The 8,961-nt window shown below is 48.2% G+C and overlaps 1 pseudogene; it reads left to right on the plus strand.

Moving 5' to 3' along the window:
- Positions 1 to 2,638: 2,638 nt before the first annotated feature.
- On the plus strand, positions 2,639 to 8,675 carry LOC119569373 (annotated as a pseudogene).
- Positions 8,676 to 8,961: the final 286 nt, after the last annotated feature.

Raw genomic sequence — 8,961 nt, forward strand, 5'->3', positions numbered from 1 at the left:
TTTATCGCTGTGTGCTCCCCCTCCCTGATCAGGGCTTCCCTGGCCGGTGAACACGAAATTGAACGCTGATAAAATCCCACTTTTTGGCCGCCCTTACCGCTCTCGCTCTTTTCTCACCGGGAGCTCTCGGCCAGGGACCGCACGAGGGAGTTTCTTCGCTAACAAGTTTTTGTTTCGTGGTCTACCCCTCCTCTTCTCCTTCCCCTCCTCCTCCTCCCATGGCCATGCTTGTGTCTTGAACTGTTTTGCTTTCTGAGGGCCGGTCGTCCTCTTCTGCTGAACTTGCTTCAGGGGGCGCCTTGTCGACTGACTGGTAGCTTGGTAACTAGATGAGTGGTAGTAATTGGTAGAAGAAGGCACAGGCCAATGGGGTGACCTCAGGGAATAGCTGGGAAGTAGCTTGCCTCTGGCTCCCCTCTGGTAAATCTGAGACCCGCCTCAGGCCTTTTTACGATCCCTCTTCCAGGTGTCGGAGCTAAAAATGTCTATTGAATAGCGGTCCCATCTTTCCCATGGCCTGTCCATTGAGACGGCGACCGTTCCTACCTCCCCCTACCCATGCACGGATATGCCCGGCCCATCGTTACCACTTTCTTATATCTTGCCCATCTCAATCTATATAAAATATTTATCCTAATTTATTTTCTATAATATAATTCTAGAATATATAATCACGCGTTCCTGTAAAATTAGGATAGACTTAATGAAGTTCAGGACTGAATAATCATGGTGGAGGTTATTATAGATAGACCGGATATTGGCGTTGTATTGTTTTGTCTCCTTTATAAAATATTTTAATTTAATTTTTCTTCTTCAACGAGGAAATATCTTATTTGAAACGTCATTTTTAATAGGGAAAGATTCTTGTTGAAATACATCTTGCAGAAGAAAATATTTTGTTAGTAGCAGTAATAATTCGTGATAATAGAGAAACTAAAGGCCATTATCAAATGTAATCTCGCGAAGATCGAGGTGTCCGGGCGGATCTTAGCGGTTGGGATCAGGCGTCGACCAATCATATACACCGTGTGGTTGAGGGCGGAGCCCAACTCCCCGGGGGGGCGCTATCTCCGCCTACCACTCCTCCACTGTGTTATTGGCTTCGCCGATCGTGACGTCCCACGTTGGGCTACTGAGGGCCCATATTATTGGCGGATACCGCGTGACGTCACAGAGGCCGTCCGTACTCCATGTCAGTGTTTACAATATTTGTTAGCAAGGGCCCTTGGTCATACTTCCTCAGCGTCGCTAGACACACGGTCGTTTCTGGTCGAACACTCACGGCAGTGATTAGCCCGTAATTATCCAGTGCAGAGTGGAAGTGTTTAGCTCAGGAGAGCACATGCGTGATCCTCAGCAGTGCGCAGCAGCAAAACACAACCCGTGATCGTAGGAGTTCCAGAGCGGCTCCGTCTGCGCGGCCGTCCAACGACCAGCAACCATGTGTATGTGCAGTGTTGTGTTCTGTTAAAGTTGTTTGTATGCAAATCGGAAAGTGGCTCGCCGTAAATAATACGCCACGTAGGTTTGGTGTGTGTAATGGCGGTGTGGTCGGAAGTCAGACCGTGCTGAGGGCCATTAGCCCTCCGGAAGCCACCAGGTTTTCCAGCACTGGACAATTATCCGATGGTAGGACTACGAATCCTAATTACTAAACACGCTTGATGAATGCCCATTAGTGGCAACGACGGCCGGCGCACCGGGCTCGTGCACGGGAAGTTATGTGAGCGTCAACCCCCGACCAGTAACAAAGAATGTGCCACATGATATCTGCCTCGAATTTTTTACGCGGTGGCGCTTTTGTGATGTTGTGAGGCAGCAATCGTAATTCATTCAGGGTCCTTCATAAGTTGTATCTTGAAATAACTGTTTCAAAGAATTGCGACTCCCGACCTCATTACGGAGGCGGAAAATCGCCGGCCTCACTGGCTCATGCGGTGTTGCACAAAGGTAACTCGTGTTTCGTGTTCCTAACAGTATTATTTTCTCTGCCCGGCAGAATTCCCACAATGATGGAGTCCGATGCCCGTGTCTTACGCCGCACCATGGCGGTATGATGGGGCATTACTTTGGCACCGGGATGTGGGCAGCAGCCATGAGTGTGGGGCATCCCCCCCTCACACCCAACGAACCCCATGGGAGCAGCAGCCCCCTCAGCAGCCCCGCAGCAAGCCCAGGGCCAGTCAACACACCCCATCAGCAGACAACCACATCCTCTCACACACCTGCGCAGAACACACCTGAGGTGATAGTTATTAAATAAAACGTGATACACAATATACAGACGGCTCAGTTTAATCTGATTCGATGTATAATTTAGTTATAAATACATTTCTTAAAGTAATAGTGACTGTATAGCCAGTACGCATGACGGCATTGCAAATTGGTTTAAGGCAATTATCGCAAAGCAAATGCGTTTGACCCCGTGACCTTGTGAGCGCGGCATGTTCTGAGCCATGTGTTTCCTCCCGTCCGCAGACACTACAGCGAGCACCCCCATCTCCGCCAGGCCGCCACTCGTCACCCCCGTGGTCGACTCCCTCGCCGCGCTACTCGACGGCCCCCTCTGGATGCTCGCCAAGCGGCTCCTCTCGAAGAAAGGAGATCGGCTCCAAGGAGGACCATATCAGTCCGCCCCATGAACGCCTTCATGGTGTGGTCGCGCAGGCGAGCGCCGCAAGATCGCCCAGGACAACCCCAAGATGCACAGCTCGGAGATCTCAAAGCGCCTCGTGAGTTTTTGTGGCTTTTTGCGCGGCGAAGCAGATATCAATAACTATTATCATAGCCAACTTTACATACTTGAATTATATGGGCGGCTACTTTTTTTAGAGTACAGTAATAATGTATTTCTCTTTTCAATAACTTCAGGAGGCTGAAATGGAACTCTGACGGAGGCCGAGAAGCGCCCCTTCATCGGCGAAGCAAGAGGCTCCGCGCCCAGCAACGATGAAGGACCACCCCGACTACATACCGCCCCGCAAGAAGCCCAAAGACCCTGAAGAAGGACGGGTATCCCTACGACAGCATCCTTACCCTGCATTCTCCCTGGACCCCCTGCGTGGAGGTGCGTTTTTCGCGCCGGTCAGCTTTGGTGGCCTTGAGAATTTTTCTTATTATTATTCTTTCGGGTTCCTGTAAGTAGTACTGTGAGGCGGGAGAGAGTGGGGGTGGGGTAATAAGTCTTCGTAGTGTAATTAGGATGCTATTCAGTACCAAACAAATGAATTAATATTTAACTATCCGAAGAGGAATTAAGGACGTACCGGCAATTCATAATTTAACCGAACATAATACAGTATATACACATATTCGTATCTGCACTTATGTATTTTAGTGTTCGCGCTTTTAAAGTCGATCGAATAAGTGTTATCTCTCTAGAATACGAATATTTAGAGAAACAAAATGCATTAACATACCTGCATAGGTGATCCATAAAGAAAATTGGGTAAGAATATAACATCACATAATACCGTCTTAAGAAGCACTTATTGGCCTCATATAGATCCAGTCGCTCAGTCAACGTCGTCAATCTTACCACTGTTTGTGTTGGCGTTCGAAATCCCTTTAGCGAGATCTAAAACTGTCCCGAGAAATCTTCGCAACCAGTGATCGTAACACCGCCGTTATGTCCTTAACCAAAATACCACAAATAGAGCTATAGTATTGTTGCATGTCCCGAAGCCATGTCGTGTCGTGAGTAATTACCGACGAAGAATGAGCTGAACATCTCATTTACCTCGCGATCGAAACTACAAACACGAGCATTACCGCCTTTTTTGGATATAGACCGCGACCTTGCCCAGCGGGACGCCGACATCGGCCGTTTCCGGCGCCGATTGCGCGGATGCTCCACGCCGGTGCTGCGTGGACAGTGGGGTTGCTAAGAATATATACTTGTAGTGGTTAAATAATGGGTTAGATACACATACACACGCACACACACACACACACACACCACACACACATTCACACACATATTTGCACATATATTTACAAGATCACCGCAGGAAGAGAATCCACAATGTTTCTTCTCTCCGTTTCTCTTTCTCTCCCCGAACCAAGCTGATTCGATTCCAGCGGACTTCGTTGGTGTCCTCCCTGATTAGGAAGTCACGTTCCAATGGCTGTTTTTCTTTTGTGCTTAACGTTGGCGGTCTTGGGTAATGGTGGTTTCAAATTACAGCCGCGGGGAGGGGGAGGGGAGAGCGGGGGCCTGCGATGGGTGGAAGGAGTTCGATAACGCTCTTTCGCTTGTGCAATTGTTGGTCCGGAAATGTATAAATGGCTGTGGTGGGCGAAGGGCTTTAATTTTCACGACCTCCGCTCATTGCGTGTGCCGTCCATCGGCGAGGCGCGTCATTACACATTGTTACACACCCGTTTGCTCGCTCACGCTGAATCAGATTTCTATATTTTTTCATGGATTTGCCGCTGGGCCAGTCTATTGTGCCCGTGTGTGGTCTTGCACGCACGGAAAGTGCAGCTGTGCTTCATGCACCATTCTTTGTACTGGCTATTTATCAGTCGCTTCCAGACTCTTTCTGTTTTTAGCTGCTTTAATGAAGAATGACGAAATAGTATTTGCTTCTTTGGTTCGCTTCAGTAATAGAAATTTAGGTTGAGCATTATCCTCGTGATTGAATTTTTTGTCGCTTAACTTTATTCTGTTGCTCAAATGTTTAATTCATTTAGTTTGAAGGTATTCCCTTACCTCGTAGCTATGCTTTAATCCGCCTATTTCTCGGAAATTATTGCCTTGTTATACGGCTTCATAATCATCCGATTGACACTCAATGCTAATTATCGCCCGACTCTTTGTCTCCCCTATTCATTAATTCTCCCCGCCGCCCCGTAATCGTGTTCCAACCCACGTATCCTCATCTCAGCCTCTAATCCCTCATCCCAGCCTACCCTTCCAGACCACAACCGCCCTCCACCCTCCCTTCTTCCCCTTCCCCTTTACAACCTTCCTTCTCCCTTCTTATTCCTCTTCCCCTCTGCTACTACCTTCCTTCTCCCTCTCATTTTCTCCTCCCCATTCTCCTCCTTCCTTCCTTCCCTTTTCCCCCTCCTCGTTCTAAAACCCCTCTTCCTTCCTTCCCTCTTCCCCCTCTCCATTCTCCGTTCCATCCTTCCCTTTTTTCCCCCCCCTCCCCATTCTACCACCTCCCTTTTTCCGTTCCTCCCTTCTCCATAGACACCCCCATGCCGTCACAACCAAACACCGTATCACCTCACCATTCATCATACGTGTAGAATACGAATGGGTCGTCGCCACAATGCTAAGAGTAAACGCCGTATTGTCCGCTCCCACAATGGGCTATAATTGTGTATTGTTGGTCGCGTGACTCTGGAGTTTTAGTCGCATCGAAATTAAATCAATGGCGATCATGGGTAGATCTTATCCCGTCTAAGGCGTGTTTTTTACTGTTATTGTGTATTGTTGTTGTTTTTTGTTGATGGTATTGGTCATCGAAAGTCATCCGGTGATTTCAAAAGAAATATTGTTTTGCGTTGTGATTAAGTCTCTTATATTCGAGTGATAATGTTCGATCCGAGAGAAGGGGCGGGGGTAAAGCACACAAACCAATACCGTGTCCAGCTGCGGGATATACTCCCTCGACGACCTTATCCCTGACGCACACACACACACAGCACACATTAAATCCACACACAGGACACACCACACCACACACACACACACACAACACACACACCACACACACACACACACACACCCCACAACACACCTTTCTCTCTCTCTCTCCTCTCTCTCTCTATCTCTCAATCTCTCCTCCTCTCTCTCTCTCTCCTCCTTCTCTCATCTCTCTCTCTCTCTCTCTCTCTCTCTCTCACCTCTTCTCTCTCTCTCTCTCTTTTAGTTCTCCCCTCACTCACACGCTCAAACCCAGTAAGTTTGGAGGAGTTATTTAAGGCGTTTAGTGTTATGGCGCTAAATATTTCAGCGGACGGAGAACAAAGGGTCATGATTGAGAGTATTAGAAAGGCCCATTAAGCCAGCCGGCGGTCTATATCGATCATTTGGTTACTCGTCGCCATCGTCGTCCTGTTTGGTTTAGGGGGGGGGGGGTGATGAGGGATGTGATGGGGGGGGCGGTCAGTAAATTTGGGATTGGCTTAGAGGTGTGAGGGGGGGGGGAGGGGGATAATCCTATATTTCTATTTAGATGAATAAAAAAAAAAAAAAAAAAAAAAAAAAAAAAAAAAATATATATATATATATATATATTATATATATATATATATATATATATATATATATAAAGAAGAAGAACCTTTAATTTTTATTCATAGATAATTAATTATTTTTATTCGTTAATATAGAGAAAACCCTTCTGTTCAAAAGAACAGCTTTTTTTCAAACTAAATATGCAACAAAATATTTTCCTTTAGCGCTTGGAAATTGCGTCAAGGCATAACCATTTATTCCGATATTCGGTCTTTTTTTCAATGGTGTTGATATCTACGATTGCATCAATTGCATCTATTTGATTGTCTGATTACATTTTTGATAACATTTATTCTTGTCCCAAGGATTTACCGTCGGTTTTATTAATAGCATTGTTCTTAACATCATCGGTAATATCATCGATTTTATTATTCCATCAAGGTGTGAAAGATAATCGTCAGCATTTACTGCATTATATCGTGTTCTATACATTCTCTCATGACAGGTTTTAAAGACGTATTTGCATAATCTGTCTATATTTGATTTGATATGTCATTATGACCCGTCAAAAAGCTAATTTAATTTGTTGGCATCAGATACGCACTTGCACGGACATGGGTTAAAATCAGGATTGCGTTTTGTTGTTTTGTTTTTGTTTTATTATTCTATTTTTATTTTTAAGGGGAAATTTTTCTTTCTGTTAAGAGGTGGTGTTATAAATCTCAAGAACTGGAGGAGACCAAGAGCCATTAACAACCCTTTTATCTCGATCCCCCATCTCTTTTCCTTACGCTCTGCCCTTTCTCCTTTCCCCCTCCCCCTCTTCTCTCCCTTTTTTCCCCGTTTTCCTTGTTCCCTTACCCCCTCTCCCCATTTCCATCCCACTCCCCCCCACTCCCTCTTACCCCTTTCTTCCCCGCCGACTCCTTCCCTCCCCTCTCCTCCCCTCTGTCCCTCTCCTTCCCCTCTTCCCATCCTCCCTTTCACTCTGGTTTTGGATCTCGCCGTCGCTTCCTCCGCTCCCCAGCAAACTATTTTAATCCATTAGCGAGACCATAATTACACTCCGGCGTGAGACAATCGCGAGCATGAGGCTGCGTGGATGCCCCTCCATTGTGGCAGCTCCCATAATGATGGGAGAGGGTGTAAGGGGGGAGGGGCGGATTATCCCTCCTTCCCTCTACCTTGCATCCTCATTTGAACCGTTACCCACCTCCCTCCCCCTCCAACCACTTTTCCAGGCTTTTGTTTTTGCCCCACTGTATCCTCTTCTCCGCACCCCTACCCCCTTCCTTCCCCTCCCCCCATCTTTACAACCTCTCCCATATTTCCTGCTACCCTTTTTACATTGACCCCCCCCCCCCTTCCTTCCCCGACACGTGCTGACACCCTCGCACTAAACTCCGTGTCCGTCTCCTCATGGGCTCTCAGGGGCATCATTATCACACATTTGTAGTCCTACAAAAACGAAAGCTTTTAAATGATCCCTCGATTTCTGTTGCTGACGGACGCTTTTTCTTCTTCCGCGGTTTTCCCCTCGCAGCTGTCTCCTTACTACTCGCCACGCCGACGCAGCTAACTACGGTTTCCATCACTGCTGCACACATTGGCCGCCGCCGCCGCAGCTGCAGCTGCTGCCCGCTCAAACAGCAGCTCACACAACAGAACTTCGCAGGCCAGTCCGTCCGGCTATGGCTACGACGCCTACAGTACATCAGCTAACATGACCGAGCCTCGGGTTACCCCATGAGCATGTCCGGATCCGCAGCCGCCGCCTCCGACCCAAATAACGGCGACGCCAGCCAAAGGGCCGCGGCTGCGCTGCCGCGTCCGCCGCCGTCGGAGGCTAACGAAGCCGCCAAATCGTACCTGACCAGCAAGTATCTGTCGGACAAGTACGGCCTGGATAAGCCCACCTCGTACCTGGACAGGTCGCTCAGGAGCCCAAGGACACAGAGATGAAGAGCGCCTCGCCAGGCGTGGGCGGCGTCAATCCGGGCTCCATGGGCGGCTCGGGTCGGCCCGCGGGCGCCCTCAGCAACTACTACAGCCAAGCAGCAGGGAGCTCTGGCCTTCCAGCCTTCCGGAGCCCTGAGCCCAGGGCGTTTCCCTCCACCATGGCCGCCTGCCTTGCGCCGTCGCCGGTGGCCTCGTAACACCAACGCTTCCATTACCCCCGTCGGGGCCGACTATACCGAGGCCTTTGTCCGTATCTTCCTAGAGCGCGCGCTGCGTGACCCGACTGCGGAGGAAAGCGTTCTTGTTGACTGTGTGTGGTCAGTGCCGTGGTTTGGAGGGACCCCTTCCTGTACATACCTAGTCACGGGGTCCATGTACATATGTAAATACGGGCATGTTAGGACGTCTTTCACTGAATTTTACTTTATGGCAGTGGCCTGGTGTTGCTGTTGATCTTGTTGTTGATGCTTACGGAGTTCCTGTCCACAGTAACAAGCTAAGAGGAGTGCCTGGAGAAGCCTAAAACCATTGTTATTCGGCAATACGGTATACCTAGAGTGCCTGAACAAGTTAGACCTAAACACAAAAGCCCCCACACAAAAGATTAGAACACCGCACAAACAATTACTTCTTGTTGAAAGAGAAAGATGGCTCTCGGTTTGTTAGAGAATGTTATAGAAGTGTATCCTTGGTACAATTACATAGATCCTGCTTTCGGTTGTGTGGTGTTGTTATGCTAAAAACATTCTTTTTGTTGCATGGTTCCGCACGCGAGCCTCTTGTTGTGGGTGCGCCTTGACCGCCCTATG

Source organism: Penaeus monodon, unplaced genomic scaffold (assembly GCF_015228065.2).
Source record: "Penaeus monodon isolate SGIC_2016 unplaced genomic scaffold, NSTDA_Pmon_1 PmonScaffold_1462, whole genome shotgun sequence".
Lineage (NCBI taxonomy): Eukaryota > Metazoa > Arthropoda > Malacostraca > Decapoda > Penaeidae > Penaeus > Penaeus monodon.